Raw genomic sequence first — 26,272 nt, forward strand, 5'->3', positions numbered from 1 at the left:
CGTCCCAGTTCTTTGCATCACCTCGGGACAATCAAACACACGTGTGCAAGTCCTTTAATTACTTCTCCTAAAGAGTCGCTTTGTTCGGGGATTAAGGGAGAGACCTTATCAGCAGAGCTGGCCAAAATAATAGCCTTCTCCCATCTGGTCGATACCATACTCATACTCGTCGGCCATAATCAATAACATCCTTCCTGCGGTGCAGCCGGTAAACCTCTTTCATGATTCCACCAACTGTTCCCTCCAGTACCGCAAAATGTCCACCGGGGGGGTACCTTGTGGGCCAGGTTAAAAACCTCATCCTCATAACTCTTTTGCACCACCCCCCATTCCTCATCTGCGGGTACGGTACTTGGTTTCCCTTTCTTCCTTAGCACTTCCTCCTCCACCAAAACCATCAGCCCCTCGTCTCGCTCCTGCGCCTGCACAAATTCATTCCTGGCTAATGCTAAGTCTGTCTCAGCTTCCTCACTACCTCTTGTCTCACTACACTCCTTCTTTTCACTTTCTACCCTCTTCTCGTACAAGGCTGGCAGAAACGTCTCAGCTAAATTTACTACCGCAGTCCCGTGATGAACCTGTGAGTCCATGGACGGGGCCTCAATGCTGGCAGGCTGACCTGTCAATCTCACTGCTTCGAACACGATTCCCCCGGCGAGGTCATTACCGAGCAAGACTTCCACGTCTTTCATCGGTAATTCGGACCTCACCCCGATCGTGACTAGTCCAGAGACCAGGTTGCTTTGTAAGTGTATCTGGTGCAAAGGGACTGACTCTGTCCCTTCCCCAACACCTTTGACCTTTACCTCCCCAGTCTGGGTCTCTGAGCTAAACTCTAATACACTCTTCAGTATCAGTGACTGACACGCTCCCGTGTCTCTCCAGATCCGCACTGGAACTGGTTTTAACCCCTCCTTCACCGACACCAATTCGGCCGAGATAAACCTCTTGCGCTCTTCCTGAACTTTGGCAGACCTGTCCTTCCCTAGCGGTTCGTTTACCAGCTCGATACAGCCAGTCAAAATCGCCGTTTTTCCTTTTCCCATCTCCTTCTTTGGGGCAAAGCACCTGGACGCAAAGTGTCCGACTTTCCCGCAATTATAACAGACGACCCTAGGAGACTTCCTACCAGACAGCTCCCGGTCTACCTTATCCTTCTCACTAGTCCCCGGCTTACTTTCTGACTTTTCTGGCGGACTCTCCCCGCCGTCCTGACTACCCTTCTGGTAGCCTTTACTTGGGGCAAACTTCATTTTATGCGTCAACGCATACTCATCCGCTAACTTAGCAGTTGCGGCTAACATGGCTGCCTCTTTCTCATCTAGGTAGGGTCTCATACCCTCAGGGACACAACCTTTAAACTGCTCAATCAGGATCAGCTGTAGCAGTCTGTCATAATCTCCCTCTACACCCTTCGAGGCGCACCAACGCTCACAATATGTCTGCATCTCACGGGCAAACTCTAAATATGTGCGGTCCCACTGCTTCCTCGCATTCCGGAACCTCTGCTGGTATGCCTCCGGGACCAACTCATAAATCCTGAGGATGGCCTCTTTCACCACCTCATACCTCTGGGCATCTTCCGCGGACAAAGCTGAGTAAGCTTCTTGGGCTTTCCCTTTCAGTACACTCTGAAGCAAAACAACCCACTTATCCCTCGGCCAGTCCTGACTTATAGCCACCTTTTCGAAATGGAGAAAGTACCGATCCACGTCGGTATCGTCAAATGGGGGAACCAGCCTAACCTCCTGGGTCGCCTGGAACCCTCCACCTTGGTTCGGCACGGGTGCCTGCTCTGCCCTTATCCTTAACTTCTCCAGCTCGAATTCCCTTTCCCCCTGTTTCTCCAACTGCCCCTCTTCTTGCTCCAACTGCCTCTCTCTCTTGCCTTTCTAACTCTCTCTCCTTCTCTTCTCGCTCCAACTGTCTGTCCCTCTCTTTCTCTTCTTGCTCCAAATGCCTTACCCGGAACTCGTGCTCGAGTCTCAGTTTTTCAAGCTGCACCTGTACCGCGTCTCCAGCAGGTTTTTCAATAGACACCACCCCCAGCTCGCCTTGGGGAGACACACCTTTAGATACATAGTGCTCTACGATAGCTCTGTGTATCTCCTCTCTCCTCATTGTCGACTTCCCCTTAACAAGTTTCAACAGTTTGGCCACAGCTACCAATTCCGATTTCCTGGCATCCTCTAATGCCTCCAAGGTCGGCGCCTTTATAAATTCCTCAGCCTCCATTTCTGCCCAATCAATTTACTCCGTCCCAAATTTAGCGTTCAAAATCGCGGACGAGAACCCCACTTATGTTACGTACCCCGTAACTGGGTTGCCAAACCAGCAGAAATGGATCACTCAGTTGGAGTCTGGATTACTAGAACTAAGAAAGTTTTATTAAAGAAACAAGCAACACAGTACTCTAATCAAAAGGATAATGAATGCAACAGTTCAGCAATGATAAACATACATGTACACAGAATTCAGATAACGGGATAATCAAGCTCTATCGTTGTCTAGGGGTAAATGACCAGTTTCAAAGTGACGCAAAGTTCAGTTCAACTTAGTTCAGTTCAGTTCGCAGTAATCGCTGCCGTGGGAGATGGACAGTGTGGGGGAAGGAGAGAGAGAGCAAAAACGAATGAATATTCAAGGCTTCCACACAGACCTTCGCAGTCATCTTTCGGGCGAGTCCTTTGTGATGTCATCTGAGGTCACCGACCGTGACCCCTCCGTTTCCAGATACGATCGTTTCTCTGCGGTGAACCTGGCACCCAGGCAAGGGTGGACACACACCAGGTTCCCGCCGATCGTGCCTTTCCACCCTGTGCGTCTATGGCCCGGTACCTCCCACCGACTTGTGAGAGACGCACCGCTTCCAGGGTCTTGTTACCTCGGGTGTCGTGTGTGTCCTGCCTTGGCGAACCTGTCCCTTTTACCCCCCTGCTGGGGTATCGCCTGTCTATCACTTCAAACAGTTCAGGGTTCAAAGGGGGAGCCGATCTTGACAGCTCTCCTTCCTTCATTAACATCTCCAAATGCTGCTCCACTGTTTTCCTTATCTCTCTCTCTCCTGAAGACAGGTGGCAGACCAACTGCTGATTCCACTGGTGCCAGCCCAGGCCAGCTACATCTTAATCTATGTGTATTCTTGTCACAACTGGCATAAACCGAAGTATTTAGTTGAAACCTTTTGCCTTTGCTTAAAACTCACAAAACTATCAGGATCACATTAACCTTATATTTTGAATGAGAAGTTAATTAATGGGTCTCAAATATAGCATATATCAGCCTCAATTTTCACTGTGGAGGACAGCTGAAATTTCTACTGGCTGTTTCATACTATATATTCTACTGTGTACTGCGATTTCACTCAAAATGATCATCCTTCATCTCAAAAAGTAGTGGGACTTCTAGCAGAATCAGATATATACAATAGCTGCCTGCACACACGAAAAGATTGTGTGTCCCACTGTCCCCACATTTGAAGAAGATATGGAATAGAACCATGCAATAAGTCAGTTAGTTACACATGTTAGCTTTTCCATTTAATAAGGTCATGATGGATCTTTTCATTCAGTGTTGCTTTCACCTGCAGTAACTCCTTGCCATTGATTGGCATATCTCTGCTTGGAATGTTTTCAGCTGTTGAGGCGATATTGCCCTCTTGTGTAATGTGTTCTGAAGATACACTAGTCTGGGTGAAGAAATTTTGTCTCATCTCATAACAGACTTCCTATCTTAACACCATGACCATACAGCAAATAGAGAAAACATATCCCTGCATTTACCCTGCCATATTTTGTATGAATTTTCTATGTTTCAATGACATCTCTTTCCATTCTTCCTGACCCTCGTAAGTGTAGCCCCAGGCTGCTTAATCTTTCCAGATAGCACAAACACTGCCAAGTCCCAGAATCAATCCACTGAATATCTTTCTGTGCTTTCCATCACAACTATATCTTTCTTTGGGGTGTATAGGGTGTCAGGGAGGGGTAGCACCTCTGGCGGGGGAATATGTCACGTTCTTTTCAAGGTGGTTAGTCTACCCTTGGTCCCCACCTGGCACTCAGCTCTCACCTGTGGCTCCCTGTAGCTGTCTGCATGTGACAGCGGCCACACCCCGGGCAACAGTTTCGACAAGCCGGCTAAATCAGGTGAGGGTAGCCGACGGGTCTCAAACCCTCGGTGAGATAGGGAGTTGTCTATCCCAGCACGTGAAGACAGACTCCGGAGGATTGAGTGGACGAGACCAATAGAAGGTCCAACAGTCAAGAAGGCAGTCTCTGCAAGCGTTGAGGATCGTGTAGAGCAGGACAAGACACAGAAGACGTCCTGGTCATCCACTGCGCCTAGTTCCATCTCCAGCCATCTCAACTCTGTCTGGCCACTGGATCCAGATGGGAATTGGGAAGAGAGAGTGAGGTTGACGCTGCGCAACTCTCCCTCACTTAAATCCAAATCACGCGCTAGTCTCGACACCATCAAAATGCTGTCGAGGTCCTCAGCAACGTTGACAATGGACGAACACGTATCTTTCTTTAGGTAAAATAGCAGACTGGTATATAATATTCCAGCCATTGTCCCATCAGGACCCTATATAATTACAGTAAGCTGCCCTTCTTTTGCAATAAAGATCAACATACCATTTGGCCTCTTAACTGGCTGCTTCCCTATTGCACAATACCAAATCAATTGTGCATTTCAATACTTGATACCTCATCTTCACAGCAACTTTTTGTGCAGCTGGTTGATAACCACCCAGGGGAGAGGTCAATATTCTTCCCAGTGATCAGCAATGCAAAGACCACCACATTTGAAAGCTTCTCATTCATCTCCGATTTCTAGATACCTCATGTTCTCCTGATGGAAATATAGTCCACTATGTTAACAAGACTGGTGGGAAGGGCCTGGGAGTTTATTTTCATTGGGAAAATGTGGAAATTCTGGCAAAGTTGAGGTCCTGTCAAATTTAATGAGAAATTCTTAATAACAATTCTCTTCAACTAGATTGAAGTGGGATAGGCTGTTGCAGCTAGAGACTCTGGGGAAATTTGTAAGTTGGTGGAAGAAAATTGGACTGGAAATTGAGAATGAGAGTGACAAGGAAATATTTGGGTTTTATGAAGGTAGGTAGTATGCAAACAGATCTGAGAAATACACTTATCTGTTCTGCCTGCCAAGTCCTCATAAACCTCGCCAGCTAGATTTAAATTTAGATACTGTACCTTCCAACATCTCAGCATCAGAGCTACATTATTTTGCTCAAGCATTTTCCTTGTATATGATCTTTATGGGTTTTGTAAAGACAGAAAGATGCTTTACAATTATACTGCACCTCTCCTAGCTCCAGAATTGTCCAAATAATTTTACAAATGGTGTCCAGCTGAAATCACTCGTGTAGAAAACCTGGTAATATAGTGTGGTAACCCTTAACTAAAAAGCAACATGATTATGCTCTAATAATCTGATTTTCAATGTTCAAAGTAAATGTTGATTGAGGAATAACTATCGGCAAAAATGCTAGATCTCAAATTATCTTATTGGATTGCTTCATATCCACCTGACAGAGCAGACAGAGTTTCAATTTATCTTCTCACCAGAAAGATAGAACATAGAACAGTACAGCACAGTACAGGCCCTTCGGCCCACAATGTTGTGCCGACCCTTAAACCCTGCCTCCCACATAACCTCCCACCTTAAATTCCTCCATATACCTGTCTAGTAGTCTCTTAAATTTCACTACTGTATCTGCCTCCACCACTGACTCAGGCAGTGTATTCCATGCACCAACCACTCTCTGAGCAAAAAACCTTCCTCTAATATCCCGCTTCAACTTTCCACCCCTTACCTTAAAGCCATGTCCTCTTGTATTGAGCAGTGGTGCCCTGGGGAAGAGGTGCTAGCTGTCCACTCTATCTATTCCTCTTAAGATGAAATATCTGAATATTTTATTTTCTGTAATGGCATCTTAAACCAACAGAATAATTACTTTTGTTTAAAATATTTGATGTTATTTAGAGATACAGCCTGGTAACAGGCCTTTCCGACCCCGTGAGCTTGCACTGTCCAATTACACACAGGTGACCATTTAAACGACTTTACCATATGTCTGGAATGTGGGAGGAGACTGAGGAAACTCTCGTGGTCACAGAGAGAATGTACAAACTCCTTACAGATAGTGGCAGAATTGAACTCGGATAGCAGGTGTTTAATTAGCACTATGACAAGCACTATGATATCGTGCAACCCAATGTTAAAATATTATGGGATTACACAGTAAGTTTCAGATCTGTGACCAGTGGTGTTCCACAGGGATCAAATATTATGAGATTATACTACAGCAAGGCTGGTGAAGCCTTTTGAGAGTATGTGCCTAAACTGGTGATAATCTTCTAAAGGTTTTCTTGCATGCCATGGAAATTTTGAGCAAAGATTAGAAATGATTAATGAATTAGTAACAATAATTATGGATTTCATAAGGGAAAAGAATGAGTAAAGTTGCTTATTTATGTCAATTCATTGTTTGGACACATTTACCATTGGTTTGCCTTCCCTGTACGAGAAATCTTCCAACAGCCAGTGGAAGATAGAGAAGCAGATATGTAGGCAGTTTATGGAAAGATCGAAAAATCAACAGGATTATTGGACTGGGTGTTTTTAACTTTCCCAATATTGATAGGGATTGATTGGAATTGTATAAGAGGTTTCGATGGACCAGAATTTCTTAGATGCATCCAAGAGAGTTTCTTGAAACAGTATGTGGATAGACTAACTAGAGGAGAGGCTATATTGGATCTTGTACTAGGAAACATGCCTGGCTTACTACTACTACTACTACTAATACGCCGACCATAGGGGACTGGCATCAGGCACAAGCCTGGCCAAGTGATTGATATTTCAGTGAGAGAGCATAATCGGAATCAGAATTATGCCTATTATCATTGACATGTAAAGAATTAGAATCAGGATCAGAATCAGGTTTAGTATCACTAGCATATGTTGTGAAATATGTTGTTTTGGAACAGTAGTACATTATAATATATAAAAATTACTATAAATTACAATACTATGTACTGTAACCCTTCACGAAGCTCATATGCAAACTTGGCTCATTAGCTACCTCTGTTAACAGCCACATGATGTAGCAGTGGGAAGGCCACCTTTTATACACAGAGGCTGTGTACAAGAAGGGCCAGAGTCACCTCTACTTCCTGAGGAGACCGAGGTCTTTTGGAGTGTGCAGGCCTCTCCGTTACACGTTCTACCAGTCTGTTGCTGCTCGTACAATCTTCTATGTGGTGGTGTGCTGGGGCAATGGCATCAACATGGGTAATAAACAGGTTAGAAAGGCTGGCTGTGCTATAGGAGTCAGACTGGATACACTGGAGGCTGTGGTGGAACAAAGGACCCTACAGAAAATCCTGGCAATTCCAGACAATCCTGTCACTCTCTGCATGCCACCTTGGCTGAACAGAGGAGCACTGTTAGTAATAGACTAAGACAAATGCTCTGCTCCAAGGAGCGCTATATGAGCTCATTCTTACCCCCGGCCATTCAGCACTATGAGCCAATCTATAGCCAGGGAAGTAATGACCCCTCCTGTTAGACTGCTTGAGGTAACTTATTTTTTATTCTTTCTTACTTCTCTTTCCTGCGAAGACCATCTTGAGCAAACTGGCTCTCTCTTTCAGGAGTATTGCCTTTCCTCCTTGGAGCTGTTCATCTGCATTTCTTGTGATGGGGACTCTCCTTCAAACAGCATTCTGAGGCAGCTTCCCTTCTGTCCCACTTCGCAGCTCCCACCAACAGTCCCCAAACCAGACTGCTGTCTGTCACAAAACTCTCTCTAGAACTTTCTCCAGATCCCAAAATCTGGATTGGCTGACACCACATTCCTAAGTTGAACAACCAGGCTTCTGGTCTTTGGCCAAACCGAAAACATTCTGCCAGCAGGACACTGAAGGGTCTCGGCCTGAAACGTCGACTGCTCCTCTTCCTAGAGATGCTGCCTGGCCTGCTGCGTTCACCAGCAACTTTGACGTGTGTTGCTTGAATTTCCAGCATCTGCAGAACTCCTGTTGTTTGCCAGCAGGACACAATGCTTTTGCAGAAAACTGCTAAAACGAAATACCCATACTGCATAGCACTGGACATCTTAACCAGGGCATTACATTACAAAATTAATAAGTAGTGCAAAAAGAGCACCAAATAGGGGTAGTGTTCATGGGTTCATTGTCCATTCAGAAATAGAAACATAGGAACATAGAAAACCTACAGCACAATACAGGCCCTTTGGCCCACAACGCTATACCAACATGTTCTTACCTGAGAAATTACCTAGGGTTACCCATAGCCCTCTATTTTTCTGAGCTCCATATACCTGTCCAGGAGTCTCTTAAAAGACCCTATTGTATCCACAAATCTGATGGTGGAGGAGAAGAAGCTGTTCCTAAAATGCCGAGTGTGGTCTTCAGGCTGCTGAGCTTCCTCCCTTATGGTAGTAATGAGAAGAGGGCATGTCCTGAATGGTGAGGTCCTTCATGATGGACATTGCTTTCTTGAGCTATTGCCTTTTGAAGATGTCCTTGATGGTGGGGATGTTGGTGCCCACGGTAGAGCTGGCTGAGTTTACAACCCTCTGCAGCTTTTTCTGATCCTGTGCATTTCCACCTCTATACCAGATGATGAAGCAGCCAGTCAGAATGCACCAGAATGCACAGTACACCTGTAGAAATTTTCTAGAGTCTTTGGTTTCATACCAGATCTCCTCAAACTCCGAATGAAATACAGCCATTGGTAATAGTAATGGAAGAAGTTTTCACAAATCCTTGAGATAGTTATGAATAAGTCTGGACCTAGGGCAAATTACAGCATTATTAGGCAGGAGCTTGGGAGAGTAAGTGGGGAGCAATTGTTATTGAGTAAATGTTTAGGAAGTTGAAATCAGACTGGGCCTTTGAGGAATATAAAGAAAAGTGGAATGAACTCTAGCATTGAGTGTTCAACACAAATGAGGTTGGCAGGGTCGATCACTCAGCCACGATCGAATGACGGAGTAGGTTCAACAGGCTGGACGACCCAATTCAGCTACTATATTGTACAGTCTTATGGAATTAGGAGGGTCAGAATGGAACACGAAATATCCTTGCACGTAGGGTTCAAGAGAAGAGGCCCAAGGCCCTCTTGTACGTTAAAAACAAGGAGAAGGTGACGTAGGAGAGAATAAGACCGCACAATGATAAAAGTAGGGAATTTATGCTTGGAGTCCAAAATACTAAACAAGTATTTTGAATTGGTATTCGCTAAGGTGAAGGACATGGTCAGTGTAAGATCAGTGTGAAGTATTGGAATGTGCTCATGCATTTTGAAATCAAAGAGGTGGTGCTGACTCTCTTTAAGAGCATAAAGTGGATAAATTTCAAAGATCTAATGGGATCTATCCCAGCTTATTGATGCAGTTGAGAGGAGACTGAAGAAGAACTTTGTATCCACAGGCAAGGGCCTAGAGAACTGGAGAGCAACTAATGTTGTTCCTTTGTTTAAGAAGGGAAATAGGGGTGATCCAGGAAATCGGACACCTGTGGTTTTGAAGAGATATGCTATCTTGACCAGTTTAGTAAAATTTCAGTTGCTAAAAGCATGGAAGTGAAAAAGAATAGATATGGCATGTGCACAAAATGCTGGAGGAACACAGGACGATCAGCATCTACGGAGGGAAATAAACTGTCAACGTTTCAGGATTGATGAATCCTAATGAAGTGTGTCAGGCTGAAATGTCAAGCATTTTCTTTCCTTCATAGATGTTGCCCGGCCTACTGAATTCCTTCAGCTTTTTGTATGTGTGTTGCTCAAGATTTCCATCACCTCCAGAATTTCTTGGGTCTTTCATCTATATTGTGCGCTTTGTAAAGCAAGACTCATAAGCCTTTGATGTTTATTAACGGCAATATTAAAGATGCAAGCATGAAAAGGAATTGCATATAATTTCCAACAAACGATAAAGAACATTCTATAGATTTATGAAGAAAATAGACACAGCTTTCTTAAAAAGGAAATGTAGTAGTATAACTGAACAATCACTCTACATGCTTCAGATCCTGCAGATTGCATGATTCAGATGCCTGCAAGAAAATGACATGGTGTCATATGTTATATGGACTATGACAATAAATTTACTTCGAACTTTGAACCTTGATTCTGGGGACATTTCACAGTTCATTACTGAAAAATGTAGTCACCATTACAAAGACAGCTATAATGTCCACCCTCTTCTTGAATATTCTTTTGCTTTGAAAATGTATTACTTAGCATGAGTTTTCTATCTATTCGGTCTGTGTTAATAGATTATTCACAAGAATTAAGGGATTGTTAATGAGTTCTGTCATGCTGACAGATGCTGTCTTTCATTGTGGGACATAAACAGCACAATGGTTTACTTTCTAGAGCAACTGGCCAGGATTTATCCCTTCATCAGAACATCATTCATTGAAAACTGACTGAAACAATGAGTGTCAGTCTAAAGGGAATGCAGATATCCTGTTGCCGATATTACACACGTTAGTCACCAATATTGCTGATCCTTGCCAGTTCTTACAAAATGTTTAGGGAACATGGTGAACTGTCAGAAAAGCAAACTTAAAATGTTTAAAACACTGCTGTGGGTTCACTCATTGACAGCTGATATTTAGGATGATTTACCATTCAGGTAGCTTCTAAAATAATCCTGAAAAAAATAAAAATAATACTACATACTTTTGCAGTATAACAATTACCCAAGCAATTAAATATTGATGCCCTGCCCTTTTCATTTATGCAGCTTGTGTGAAGTCAGTCAATTCACAACTGTGAGTAGAAATATACCAGAAGATACTCTGTCATATCTGTCAGTAACATAAACTTGCTAGCCTTAAATTAGAAGTATGCACGAGTATGTTCTGTCATGGTCCAGTCCGTGAAATCCGCATTGCAGTTCACGGTCCGGTCCATGTTCCTTACTATTTCCCCTTGACCAAGGCTCTGCGTTCCTGTGTCTCCCTCGACCAAGGCTCGGCTTTGGGGTCTCATCCAGTCCTAGTCATGATCCAATAACCTTATCTTGTCCAAGCCATGGCTTTGTGTTCTCGTTTTGTCCATCTGTCTCGCCCAGCCCAGGAGTACCTTGCCCAGCCCAGTTCTGGGGTTCGCTCATCCTGTGCTGGGGTTCCCTTGTCCCATCCAGGAGTCTTGTGTCCAGTCCTGTAGCCTCTCCTCATCCTGTAGCCACGTCTTGTCCTTGCCTAGTTCTGGAGTCCCAGCCTGAGTCAAGTCCCAGTTTCTGGGTCCTTGCCTTTTAGGAAGCCCATTGTGGTGGACTCAATCCACAGTCCTTTGTCAAACAGTTAAAATAGAAGTCTGATGGTCAAAGTCATTTAAGTGTAAACAAATCATCTACCCAAAAGGAAATCCACTCTAACAAGCTCCACTCCTCTATAGTATTCATATAATCTAAGTTAATAAAAAGAATTCGGAAAAGGTCAAACTACATATGAAAATGTAGAATAAATGGCTTCCAAGTCTCTTCAAATTTAACCGAAGGATCAAAAATGACACTTCCGATTTTTTCTAAATTTAAACGTGATATAATTTGGGAAAACCATTGAGATGTAGTGGGGGGGGGGGGGTTGGTCTCTTTCCAACTCAATAAAATAGATCTTCTGGCCACTAAAGTAACAAATGTGATCATTCGACTGGCTGAAGAGGATGAAGATCTATGTTCTGTCATTGGCAAACCAAAAGTTGCCGTAATAGCATGGGATTGTAAATCAAAACGCAAAACTGTTGAAATAATATCAAAAATATCTTTCCAAAATTTTTCCAAGAGAGGGCAGGACCAGAACATATGTCAAAGAAGCCACCTCAGAGTGACATCTGTCACAAATAGGATTTGTATGGGAGTAAAAACAAGCTAGTTTATCTTTAGACATGTGGGCCCTATGCACTACCTTAAATTGCATCAGCCTATGTTTAGCTCATATAGAGGAAGAGCTAACTAATTGAAATTTCTTTTCCCCATTTCTCTATAGGTAGGCAAAGTTGAAGTTCCCTTTCCCATTCATTTTTAATTTTATCAGATATACCTGGCTGTATTTTCATAATTATATCATAAATAGTTGCTATTAATCCCTTCTGATAAGGACTTAAACCTAAAATTTTGTCCGTGATATCAGTAGAGTGTGAAATCGGAAAGGTAGGCAGCGTGGTATTTAAAAAGTTTCTTATTTGTAAATATCTAAAAAAAATGGGATCTGGGCAAATTATATTTATTAGAAAACTGTTCAAAAGACATGAAACAGTTAATCAGAAATAAATCACGGAAATATGTTATACCCTTCATTTTCCATATCAAAAAGGCTTGATCCATAAACAAGGGTTGGGAAAAAAATAGATATAATGGGGCTTGATAATATAAATTTGTTCAGACCAAAAAATTTACAAAATTGGAACTATATTCATAATATATGTTTAATTATTGGGTTAACCATTTGTTTATTCAATTTAGAAAATACGAAGGGAAGTGAAGTTCCTAAAATAGAAACCAATGAAAACCCTTGTACAGAGTGACCTTCAAGGTTTACCCATTGTGGACTTGGAATTACATCCCAATCTTGTGTCCAAAATATTAAATATTGAATATTAATTGCCCAGTAATAGAATCTTAAATTCAGCAATGCTAAACCACCATCTTTCTTGGACTTCTGTAAATATTTTTTACTTAACCTAGGATTTTTATTCTGCCATATATAAGAGGAAATTTTAGAATCAATAGTATCAAAAAAAGATTTAGGAATAATAATTGGTACTTCTTGAAATAGATATAAAAATTTAGGTAGAATAATCATTTTATTAGCATTGATTCGGCCAATCAGTGATAGAGACAATGGGGACCATTTAGTAAGCAATTGTTTAACCTGACTAATTAACGGTAAAAAATTGAACTTGAGTAAGTCCTTATATCTCTTAGTAATTTTAACCCCCAAATAAGTAAAATACTCAGTAATCAATCTGAATGGTGAACATTTATAAATAGAAACCTGCATATTTAATGGAAAAAGTTCATTCTTACCAAGATTCAATTTGTAACCAGAAGAGCTACTAAACTGAGCAAGCAGAGATAGTACTGCCAGAATGGATTTCTCAGGGTTAGAAATATGTAAAAGTAAATCATCTGCATATAATGATAATTTATGTATCTCATTCCCGCGGGTAATACCAAATATATTAGGAGTGTCACAAATAGCAATAGCTAATGGTTCCAGGGCAATATCGAATAATAATGAACTAAGAGGGCAACCCTGCCTGGTACCACGGAATAACTGAAAAACGGGAGATCCTTTCAAGAATTTTAAACCTCTCTATACCAATCAGAATTTCTTGATGACTCCAGTATAATGCACAAATTTTTAAAGAAATTGAATATTCCAAAATTACCACCCAATGAATGTTTAAAACTAATGTACCTATTACGGTAGAAGAAATAAAAAATGCTATTTCCTTGATGAATTCAAGTAAAGCACCTGGTCCAGATGGTTATACAGTAGAATTTTCAAAATCCTTCTCTACTATACTTTCTCCTTGGTTATGTAGAACCTTTAGGGATACAGTATCTATAGGTAAATTACCACAATCTTTTTATTGAGCTTCTATTTCCCTAATTCTTAAAAAAGATGAGGATCCTACTGAATGTGCATCTTATAGGCCTATATCTTTGCTGAATGTGGATTCTAAGATTTTTTGCTAAAATATTGGCAACGAGACTGGAAAATGTATTGCCTCAAATTATTTCTGTCGATCAGACTGGATTTATTAAAAATCGTTACTCCTTCTTTAATATTAGGAGATTAATAAATATGGTTTATACTTCTTCACCTAGAACTCTAGAATGCGTCATCTCATTGGACGTTGAGAAAGCTTCTGATAGTCGAATAGACATATTTGTTTAATACGCTCGAGAAATTTAATTTTAGTCTGATATTTATATCTTGGATTAAATTGATATACCTTACCCCTTTGGCTTTGGTATTTACCAAAAATCAACCTTATTTTCATCTTTCCTGCATAGTACTACACATGATATTCCAAATTAGGCTTCACCAATGTCTTAAACAACTTCAACATAACATCCCACCTCCTGTACTCTGTACTTTGATTTATGAAGACCAATGTATCAAAGGCTTTCTTTATGAACCTATCTAGCTGTGACACCACTTTCAATGAATTATGGGCCTGTATTCCCAGATCCCTTTGTTCTACCACACTCTTCAGTGCCCTATTGTTCACTGTGTAAGACCTACACTGGTTGATCCGGCCAAAGTGCAAGACCTCACACTTGTCTTCATTAAATTTCGTCTGCCATTTTTCAGCCCATTTTTCCAACTGGTCCCAAACCTGCTGCAAGCCATGATAGTTTTCCTCACTGTCCACTACCATTTTGGTATCATCTGCATATTTGTTGGTCTAGTTAACCACATTATTATCTAGATTGTTAATATAGTTGACAAGCAACAATGGACCCAGCACCGATCCCTGTGGTACACCACTAGTCACAGGCCTCCAATCAGGGAGGCAAGCATCTATTACCACTCTTTGGCTTCTCCCACAAAGCCAAAGTCTAATCCAATTTACTATCTCATCTTGAATGACGAGTGACTGAGCCTTCTTGATCACTCTCCCATGCAGGACCTTGATATTGATAAATACAGTGCCCTATTCACCCCCTCCCCCCAGAAGTTTTCATGTTTTATTGTTTTACAACATTAAATCACAATGGATTTAATTTGGCTTTTTTGATACAGATTAACAGAAAAAGACTCTTTGGTGTCAAATTGAAAACAGATCTTTACAGAAAATGATCTAAATTAAATACAAGTATTAAACTCAAAATAATTGATTGCATAAGTATTCACTCCCTTTGAGTCAGTATTTAGTAGGTGCACCTTTGGCAGCAATTACAGCCTTGAGTCTGTGTAGATAAGTCTCTGTCAGCTTTGCATGTCTGGACACTGCAACTTTTCCCCATTCTTCTTTACAAAACTGCTCAAGCTCTTTCAGATGCATGGAGATTGTGAGTGAACAGCCCTTTTCAAGTCTGGCCACAAGCTCTCAATTGGATTCAGGTCTGGACTTGGCCACTCCAGGGCATTAACTTTGTTGTTTTTAAGCCATGCCCGTGTAGCTTTGGCTTTATGCTTGGGGTCACTATCTTGCTGGAAAGCAAATCTTCTCCCAAGTCACAGTTCACTTGCAGACTGCATCAGGTTTTCCTCCAGAATTTTCTTGTATTTTGTTGCATTCATTTTACTTTCACAAGCCTTCCAGGGCTATGCCATACATAGTGTTTAGTTTGATAGTTAAAAAGCTGAATTTTGGTTACATACATCAGACCATAGAAACTTCTTCCAACTGAATTCAGAGTCTCCCATATGCCTTCTGGCAAACTCTAGCCAAGATTTCATGTGAGTTTTTTTCAACAGTGGCTTTTTCTTTGCCATTCTTCCATAAAGCTACAACTGGTGAAGTACCCAGGCAACAGTTGTTGTATGCATAGTCTTCACATTGCAGCCACTTAAGTTTGTAACTCCTCCAGAGTCGTCATAAGCCTCTTAGTGGCTTCCCTCACTAGTCCTCTTCTTGCATGGTTACTCAGTTTTTGAGCATGGCCTGCTCTAGGCAGATTTACAGCTGTGCCATTTTCTTTTCATTTCTTGATGATTGACTTAAATGTACTCTAAGGGATATTCTGTGACTTGGAAATTTTCTTGTATCCATCTCCTGACTTATGCTTTTCAATACCTTTTTACAGTGCTGTTTGGAGTGTTCTTTTGTCTTCATTGTGTAGTTTTTGCCAGGATACGAATTCACCAGCAGCTGGACCTTCCAGATACAGGTGTATTTTTACTACAATCAATTGAAACAACCTGACAGTACACTTGTCTCCAAAAACAGATCTCCATTTACAAATTATGTGACTTCTAAAACCAACTCAAAATCAGAACCAGGTTTATTATCACCAGCATGTGTCGTGAAATTTGCAGCAGCAGTTCAATGCAATACATAATATAGAAGAAAAAATAAATAAAAAATTAAATAAGTCGGCTGTACCAGTGATGATTTGGTGTGTCATATTAATGGGGGTTGAATACTTATGCAATTAATTATTTTGTGTTTTATATTTGTAATTAATTTAGATCACTTTGTAGAGATCTGTTTTCACTTTGACCTGAAAGAGTCTTTTTCTGTTGATCAGTGTCAAAAAAGCCAAATTAAATCCACTGATTCAATGTTTTAAAACAATAAAACATGAAAACTTCCGGGGGGGGGGGGGAGTGCATGTAGACAACATCCACTGCCTTGCCTTCATCAAATTTTCCTGATAATTCTTTGAAAAACTCTAAGATTGGTTAAACACCACCTACTATGCATGAAGCCATGCTGACTATCCTTAATCAGTTCATGTCTATTCCAATACTCATATCTTGTCCCTTAGAGTACCTCCCAATAACTTTCCCACTACTGATGTCAAACTCACTGGCATATAATTTCATGGATTAAATTTGGAGCCTTTCTTTAACAGTAGAACAACATCGGCTATTCTCCATTCCTTCAGTACCTTATCTGTCGGTAAGAATGATTTAAGTATCTCTGCTATGGCCCTGGCAATTTCTGCACTTGCCTCCTGTTAGGGTACAAGGGAACACCTAGTCAGGCTCTGGAGATTTGTCCACTCTAATTTGCTTCAAGACAGCAAACAACTCCTCCCCTGTAATCTGTATAGGGTTCATGACATCGATGTTGCTTTGTCTCACTTCTATAGACTCTATGTCTTGTCTCCTGAGTAAATGCAGGTGCAAAAAAATGCATTTAAGATCTCCCCTATCTGTTTTGGCTCCATGCATGGTTTACTATTCTGATCTTCCAGAGGACTAATTTTGTCCCTTGCAATCCTTTTGCTCTTAGCCAATCTGTAGACTCCCTTGGGATTCTCCTTCACTTTATCTGCTAAGACAACCTTGTGCCTTCTTTAAGCCCTTCTGATTTCTTTTCTTAAGGAGTATAAGAAATGTTCTCTGGCATTTCTAGTACTCCATAAGCACCTTATTTGTTCCCACTTGCCTATACCTGCAATGCATCTCTTTTTTTTCCTTAACCAGGACCTGACTATCTCTTGAAAACCAAGTTTCTCTACACCTGTTGTCCTTACTTTTTATCCTGACGGGCACATACAAGCTTTGTACTCTGTAAATTTCACTTTTGAAGGCCTCCGACTTACCCACACCTTTGCCAGAAAACAGGTTGTCCCAATCCACACTTGCCAGATCCTTTCTGATACCATCAAAATTGGTCTTTCTCCAGTTTAGAATCTCAAACCATGGACCAGATCTATCTTTTTGCATATTGTGATGATATCCTGAGTTATTCATTATGGACTGAGCTTTTAAAAAGAGAGAGAGAGCATGCAGCTGTACAGCACAAACAACTTGCTACAGAGAGAGAGAGGCGAACACTGCTCACAGTTTGTTTGGGATTTCTGCAAGGACACTGTCAGCTTCTGAGTTACTACAGAGAGAGAAGGGAGGAGCTACTTGATGGACAGCTGGTGCTCAGCACAACAGGGTTTAAACCAGCGTAATTGCTTGTTTCACAGGACACACAGATGCACTAAGGTGTGTGAAGTTACCACTATCCTGTTCAGGTGCCCACGAGTGTGGGACTGAGGATCGATCATGAGGAATTGATCTGTGATTATTGGTGCATGAAAGAGTGACCCTGTGGAGTCTACCAGTGTGTCTAACCTTTGCCTGGGTTGTAGACTATCACTTGAAGATGGTGCTCTTAAGTTTGTCAAGTTTGGCTAACTTGGAAGTTTTGGAGGATTACGGGAAGATTGACAGCATCAGCTCACCTGAAGAACTAGACACCTCTCTTTCTGTCTCTCCATCCATCACTACTCATCTCAATACCACAAACTGAACTAATTCCCTTTACCCATCACCGTAAGACTGTATCCATTTATCCCACCTCCAGGCTTGAAGAAGCTTGGTTTTTATATATTTCCACACTTATATATGCATGAACTTTGCTAATCTGTTTGATTTATCTGAATTTATATTACTATATTGCGTAGTTACTAATAAATGAGCATTAGTTAACAGCAATACCAGACTCCAAGGTGTTTTCCATTTCAGCTGGTTCTTTAACCCATTACAGGGTGCGTAACAATATTTATTTTGAAAGAAATGGCATTGTGAACACTAGGTGTAAGATGATCACTAGGTGTAAGATGATCACCTACACAAACTTCTGTCACTTGTCCTGCCTTATTCCCTAACAGCAGATCAAATATCACACACTCTCTCATTTGGACTTCTATGTACTGATTAAAGAAACTTTTCTGAACACATTTGACAAACTCTATCCCATCTAGTCTTTTTACAGGATTGACATTATGAGAGTCCCTATCCATACTTCTTTTCAGACTCTCCACATCTTCTGCACAATTTTCTCTTCCACTCAATTTAGTATCATCAGTAAGCTTAAATACAGCAAGTTCAGTCCCCTCTTCAAATTCGTTAATGTACGTCGTGAACATATGCAGGTCTATCCTTACTTTTATGGCACTTTGCTCTCCATTGATTGGCATTGAGAGAAACGCCAATTTATCCCAGCTATCTGCCTTACATCCTGTATCTATGCTAATACATTACTCCCAACTCCACGCATCCTTCTCTTATGGATGAGTATTTTATGCAGCACCTTATTGAACATGTAATGTATGCATCTATTTCTTTTAATGCAGTGACTCCTCTTAGCACTACTTATTGACTGATAACTTACCCTTGTGCATTGATCTGTTGCTCTCTCTCACTTCGAAGTTAACCTCACTTCAATGTGCATTTATTATTTACTTGTTATGTAGTTGCACGGACACAACAAGTTGGCAATCACTATGAACCTGAATGCTAGCGAGTACCATCAACAGCACCAACAGTTAAGAGACAACAGAATTCTGAGGAAGGGAGAGAGACAGTGAGAGGAAAGAGTTAATCAGTGTAGAGAAGGCCGTCATGAACAGTAGCAAAGGGATGTGTGAGTAATAGTGCATGGTATGAGTGAGAGATGCGCAGCTAGCAAAGTTGAAGTGAAAATAACATGACAATAGTCTTAGTTGGGAAAATTGATTAACTTGATAGCAATAATGAGGGCTGGGAATTGTATATTGAGAGGTTTGCATTGTACAAAGTCACTTGAGCACTAAACCTCTAGTAATAGCTGAGACATTTAGATTTCACAAAGGAACCAGTCAAAGGATGAAAGCATTTCTGAATACATTGTGCAAACTTTCCCAATACCGTGATTTTGGAGATGGACTTTTCATGCATTAAGGGACAGGCTTCTATGTGGCATGCATAGTCAAAGCACTTAAAAGTGGCTATTGTCAGAAAGAGAGCTAACTTTAGAATGGGCATTGAGCATTGCAATACCATTAGAGACTTCAGCAAAGGATGTGACAGAACTACAAAAAATGAGTTTAGAATGTAAAATGCACAATGCCTCTGAATGGTGCAAGAAAGCCAAAAATGCTACTGATGTGGCAAATCCTCCCATAATGCAAATGACTTGGTTCAGAATCAGAATCAGGCTATCACTGGCATGTGACGTGAAATTTGTTAACTAAGCAGCAGCAGGTCAATGCAATACAAAATGTAGCAGAGAAAAATAATAAAAATAGATTAAACAATAATAAATAATAAACAAGTAAATCATTTACATATATTGAACAGATTTAAAAATGTGCAGAAACAGAAATACTGTATATTTTTAAAAAAGTGAGGTAGTGTCCAAAGATTCAATGTCCATTTGGGAATCAGATGGCAGAGAGGACGAAGCTGTTCTTGAATCGCTGAGTGTGTGCCTTCAGGCTTCTGAACCTCCTACCTGATGGTAACAGTGAGAAATGGGCGTGCCCTGGGTGCTGGAGGTCCTTAATAATGGACACTGCCTTTCTGAGACACCGCTGCCTGAAGATGTCCTGGTTACTTTGTAGGTTAGTACCCAAGATGGTGCTGACTAGATTTACAACCTTCTGCAGCTTGATCAGACTGGTATGCGTTGCACCCCCTTATGGCATTGTTGTCATTTTGTCACACACTATGGAAGATGGATCTGAACATCCAATCGAATTGGCTTCAAGAACATTATCAAACACAAAAGGTAACTTTGCACAGATTGACTGAGATGCCTAGTATGGGGAATATAGAAATTCCACCACTACCTCTGCAGACAAAAATTACTCTAGTGACAGACCACCAGCCCCTTGTGTCTATCTTCAATCCCAGAAAGTGAATTCCAGTGATGTCTGCTACAACGTTGGGCACTGTTCCTAGGAACCCACTCTTATGACATAGTGCTCAAGGGTACCAAACAACATAGCATCACTGATAGCTTGTCACATCTTCCACTGCTGGCAACTGAAAAAGAAAAGTCTTCCTTCTGTAATCTAGCAGAGGTGTCCCACACATTAGTGCAGCAGTTGCCGGTAACAAATTCTGAAATACAAAGAGGAATAAGGAATGACCCAACATTGTCAAAAGTCTATTAAATCACCTTGCAAGGTTGGCCAGCTCATGGTGGTTGGCCAGCTCATGGTAATCGTATGTTTCCAGAGTTCTCAGTGAGCTGAAACCAACTTTCTGTATGTCAAAGAACACTGATGTTCTCGTGTTGTGGTTCCCTCTAAACTGTGCATCAGAGTGTTAGAGATTCTGCATGAAGGATGAGGATTCTTGCCTGGAGCTATATGTGGTGGCAACGAATATATAGACAGATTGAAGACTTGATCAAAAGCTGTTCGGGATGCCAAGTTCAAAATGCACCCCACGAGCACCGGTACACCCATCGGAGTGGCCGTCTTCACCATGGCAAAGAATGTATATTGACTATGTTGGGCCATCCATGAACTTTATGTTTCTGATTGCTGTGGATGTTCATTCAAAATGGACTGAGGTCACGCCAATGAAGTCCATCATCTCAGAAAAGACTGTTTCCGTTCTGCGAACTATCTTCTTCAGAAATATTTTACTTGAATACATTGTGAGTGACAACAGATCACAATACATATCGGAAGAGTTCAGATTATTCATGAAGATAAGTGGCATCAAATATTTCAAGTCGGTTCCTCATCACCCAGCAACAAATGGGTTAGCTGAAAGGTTTATCCAAACCTTTATGAAGTCCATTAAAACTATGGAAAAGGAAGATATTTCTCTACAACACAAGATGGACAATTTCCTTTTTGCTTATCAGAACTCTGTTCATGCAATGACAACTCACACACCTGCAATACTGTTCATGATCAGGAACCTGAGATCTTGTATAGACCTCATGAAACCAGATCTACGGAGGAAAGGGCAGTATAAACAGTTCAGCTAGTTGCCAAGTAAATCAGCGAGGAACGTCGAGGTTGGATAGAAAGTCCCAGCTTGTGATTACCGCGAAGTCAAGTGGACACCCGACAGGATAGCTACAGGGCCACCGATCTACACAGTGAATGTTGGAGATCATACATGGAGACATCATGGGGACCAGATACTGGATGCTCAGCTGAAGAACACACCTGAGTCCTCCCCATCCAACAAGACAGACACATTGCATCCACTGGACTTACCACTCGGGGATGATCAAGTCACTAACAGCAATGCCACACCTGATAAAGAGAAAGTTGTCTTTGACAAGACACTGCCAAACCTGATGCAACTCCACAGGTTCAAAGGTGCTATCCTGAAAGAAACAGAGTGGCACCCAAAAGACTGAATCTTTAGTATAATGAAGTTAGGGTATGGACTGTTTTAGTGAAAGCATGTTTAATTGAATATAGTTTGTTAAAGTAAATTGAATGTTTTGGTATATATACAATTTTTTGAATGCTTTGTTACATATACAGTTTTATATTACATTAATTTAAAGGGGGGAGTGTAAAGTATGGGTCCACTTCCTTTAGTGCAATGACTCTCCTTAGCACTAATTATTGATTGATAACTTACCCATGTGCATTGATCTGTTGCTCTCTTGAGCTGCAAAGTGAATTTACCAGTTAACCTCACCTCTGGATACATAGTTGTACAGATACAACAGAACAGCTCCCAGACACCCAAGTATATAACAACCACCTGTTCCCTTCTATCCACTGTGCTCAATATATCCTAGAACTCCAGTAAATTTGTCAAACTGTTTGTCAAACCTTCATTAATCCCTGCTGTGTCTGCCTCATGAAACCATTTCTATCCAGATGTCTCACTATTTATTCCTTAATGATTGTTTTAAGCATTTTCCCAACTACAGACATTAAACTAACACTGTTTTAAACAGTGGTGTAACATTCATTGTCTTCCAATCTGCTGGGACCTGGCAGAGTCCAGCCAATCTTGGTAAATTATCACCAACTCCCTTACTATAACTTCAGTCATTTCCTTCAGTACTCTGGGATGCACCCATCAGGACCAGGGGACTTGTCTACCTTTAGGCCCACTAGTTTGCGTATGCTACTTCTTTAGTGACAGAGATTATATTGTGGTTCTCCCTTCTCATTTCATCCATTTCATCTATCTTTGGCATGTGAAACATGCCCTCCACCATAAAAGCCTCACCCATTTCCGTATTACCCAATATTAATTCCCCATTCTTATCTTCTTAGCCACCATTTTTTGCTCTATATAATTATAAAGGTTTTTATTATCCCTTTTTATATTTTATGCTAGGTTACTTTCATAACTTATGCTTCCTTTCCTTATTGCTTGCTTGTGGGTCTTCGCTGCTTTTTAAAGTTTTCCCAATCTTCCAATTTCCTACTAGTCTTGGCAACTTTATATTCATAAGCTTCTGGTTTGATGCCTTCTGTTATTTCCTTACCCTTACTCTGTTTTCTTTTAAGTGGAATGTACCTTTGAGTATGAAAAATCTACTTAAAGGCCTTCCATTGTTCTTTAACTGTCCCACCATATGGTCCATATTTCTCGTCTATACTAACCAGTTTTGCCTTCATCCCATTGTGGGGTCTCCATTATTTAGGCATAATACACTGGTTTAACATTAAACTATTGCACCCTCCATTTGTATGAGAAATTCAATCATACTATGATCACTGTTTCCACGAAGATCCCTAACTATAAGATTGTTAATTTTACCTGTCTCATAAGATTGTTAATTTTACCTGTCTCATTGTACAGGACTAGATCTAAGGTGGCATTTTCCCTTGTAGCACACTAACAATGCTGTTCAAGAAAGCGGTCATGGATACAACCCAAATGGACACAACATTGCGCTATTTAGTTCTTATATCGTCTCTCACTATTGTACTGATCTCATCAATAATGGAGTAATGGAGATAGAAGGAAGAAAGTAGGAGTTGGGCAATGGAGTTATAGTTCAAGTCAATAGGAGTGTGAGACCGAGGAGAATGAGTGAAGCTGTAGTGATAATAATGTGGACCTGTGAGAGTGCAGTCACTGAGAAAGTGAGGAAGATTATTAGTCAGATGGGTTCTGAATTTAAATGGAGTGAAGTCATGGGACAGCAGAGAATTCAGTGTTAGGTGAATATCAGCAGAATTTTGCTTTATTGTTGCATCTCAATATATCACTGCAGGAAGTAAGTATGAACAAATAACCTATTAAGTGCACTTGTTTACCTCTCATAATGTTGTACCTTTCTTCATTGGGAAACTATACAGAATTTTAGAAAATAGGAGCAAGTGAAGGCCATTTAACCCTTCTACCATGTACTACTACGCAACATGACCACGACTGATCTTGAATTGCAGTACAAAATCCTCACTTGCTCACAGTACCGTTGATGTTTTTTTTAGTTTTGAAGCTGATCTTAAATATACATTAAACACTATTTGATTGTTCCAAAAAATCATCTGGCTCATTGGATGCTGAATCCTACTCTCACTGCATTCTCGCATCTTCCCCCTTCCTCCTCAGTATCCTAGAGAAGGGTTTCATCCTGAAACACTGAATATCTATTCATTTCTATAGATGCTGCTTGACCTGCTGAATTCCTCCAGCATTTTGTGTGTGTTGTCCGTCTCTAATGTACCATTTCCTCAGATCCCCAGCCAGAGAAAGCATGCAGTCTGTCAAGTCCTTTTGGAACTTTGTATGTTTCAAAGAGATTTCTTCTCATCTTTCTGAAGACTAGTGAATAATTGACCTATCCTTTCCCAATATGAAAGTTTCATGAAAGTGAACCTTCCATGCCAAGTGTATTGTAAGATCAAAACTTCACACTATACTCCTGATGGAGCCTCAGCATTGCAATGTATAATTGCACTAAGATATCCTTGTTTGTAGATTATTGGAAATTTGGAAATCGGGGCAAATATATTTCATTTGGCCTTCAGGCCCACTTCACCTTTCAGTGTGATTATGGCTGATCATGCTCTTCAGTACTCTGTTTCTGCCTTTTTCCCAGATCCCTTGACTCCTTTGGTTTTAATAATTATATCTACTTCCTTCCTGAATATACTTAATAACTGATTTCATTGCCTTATATGGCAGAGAAATCCACCCTTAGAGATTCACTACTCTTTGGCTAAAGAAATTTCTCCTGATCTTGATGCTAAATAGCATACCCCACTTGTTAAGGCTATGAACCCTGGTGCTGGCCTCTCTAGGTATTGGGAGCATCTAGCCTGTCTAATCTTGTCAGAATTTAAATGAGTCTATGATATCCCTTCTGTAATTCCATGAACACTGGCATAACTGTCTCAAACTATCTTCATACACAAGTCCTGTCATCCCAGGATTCAGTCTTGTAAACATTTGATGCACTCCCTCCAAGGCAAACAAATCCTTTCTCAGATGTGAAGGTTTAAACTCTACACAAGACTCTGGATAGAGTCTCATCAATTTCCTGTACCAAAACTTCCTTGCTTCTGTACTCAACATCTTTTGCACTGAAGTCCAACATATCATTGCGTTCCTAACTGCTTGCTTCACTTCACTGCTTGCTTTCAATTCTTGCTACATAGGGCCACCCTGGCCCATTTGCGCCTCAACATTTTAGTCTTCTGAAAAGTCAAATACACCACATCCATTGTCTTTCCCTTTTCTATTTTACCAGTTGCATCTTCAAAAACCTTGGTTTGTCAAGTACGATTTCCTTTTCATGACGTATGGTGAAATTGTTTAATCTCATTAATATTCTCTACATGTCACATTATCAGATTTTTTCATCGACTATCAATGATATTGGTCAAACTGTTTGAAGTTCACTGCTGTTTCATTATCTATAGGATTTTGGAAGATGACAGCCAATGCTTCTATTACTTCTATGGCTATCTCTTGAATTCTTTGAGAAACATTTTTTCTTAATACTCTGGGGTGGAGGTTATTAAACTCTGGGGATTTATTAACGTTAGTCATGTTAATATCTCCAGCACCATTTTTTTGCTGATACTAATTTCCTTCAATTCCAACTTTTCATAATATTTTTATTTTTCCAGCATTTCTAGGAAGTTATTTGAGTTCTGTTCTGTGAAAATGGACCAAATTTTTTTTCTTGTTGGAACACTTCTTTCTTCTCCATTATAAGTTATTCTATTTCTAATTGTCAGGGATCGACAATTTTATCTTAATTGTTTACAGAATAAGTACCTTTTTCAACTTCCAATCTGGATGTTTGCTTGTGGCATCATATACAATGCGGATCTTAAATATCTGGCCTACATTTTTAAAATTGATCTGAAGATAGAAAGAAATAAGTTAGCATTTTTTAAGTGATAAGCCACAAGGAAGAGTGTCTCATAGGTGGCACTTTTTTATCATTACAATTTTAAAAGCAATTTGAACAACTATTCTAACAGCTAACAACGTTTGAGCAAGAAAGGGAAAATAAAAAGTGTGCAATATTACCTGAAACTCATCAGTCTGATTGGGTTGAAAAGTATTTCTCTTGTTGCTTTTCTGTAGATGTATTGGTTCTGATGTACCTTGGTCACCACACACCCACATGGAAACATGAGCTTTTGTGCCAGTATCACCTGTCTTTGTCACCACTTTCCACACGTCAGGAGAGATTCCTATCATAAAGAACATTAAGATTAAAACTATTTATGAAATATTTATGATTACTCACACAAAAATATTGTCATGAAATATAATTGCTTAAACAAAATAGTTCATATCTACCAATGTAATCAAATAGTGCATATTGAGAACATTATGAAAATAGTAGAAAATGC

The sequence above is a fragment of the Mobula birostris genome, chromosome 1 (assembly GCF_030028105.1).
Source record: "Mobula birostris isolate sMobBir1 chromosome 1, sMobBir1.hap1, whole genome shotgun sequence".
NCBI classification, from domain to species: Eukaryota; Metazoa; Chordata; class Chondrichthyes; order Myliobatiformes; family Myliobatidae; genus Mobula; species Mobula birostris.